Source organism: Nicotiana attenuata, chromosome 3 (genome assembly GCF_001879085.1).
Source record: "Nicotiana attenuata strain UT chromosome 3, NIATTr2, whole genome shotgun sequence".
NCBI lineage: Eukaryota > Viridiplantae > Streptophyta > Magnoliopsida > Solanales > Solanaceae > Nicotiana > Nicotiana attenuata.
In genome coordinates, this window is record NC_031991.1 from 52,641,198 (window position 1) to 52,641,594 (window position 397).

Sequence of the window (397 nt, forward strand, 5' to 3'; positions counted from 1 at the left end):
GCCCCCTTGCCCAGGAAGGTCCGATCTACTAGAAATTTATTTGCATTTCCCATTAATTGTAGGTCTGAGAAATATATTGCTCTGGTGGAGTTCATGCATGTCAAAGATTTGGTGATGAGAACGTTCAGAAATGATGTTGAGCTGCTTGTACTTGCATCCACAACCCTGTGCAGTGATTCTCGACGTACAGTCGTACACTGATAATATCTATATTCTTTTCTCATTACCTTATTCCCTTTCAATATTTTGTTTAGGTAATACATAAGAAGATCAATTTACCTCTCTAAGATTATGCCTTTTTATGTGGGGATCTTGTTTGGTCTCATTAAGTATATATGCGTTGAGTCATCCAGAGGCCTAGCTGTAGAAGTACTGAATGTACATCTCATGCAAGCAG

General features: G+C 38.8%; 1 protein-coding gene across 1 annotated transcript in view; it reads left to right on the plus strand.

The window, feature by feature from the left end:
* LOC109224376 overlaps nucleotides 1-397 on the plus strand; it is an 8,453-nt gene that overhangs the window by 6,824 nt on the left and 1,232 nt on the right. The window lies entirely within an intron of this gene.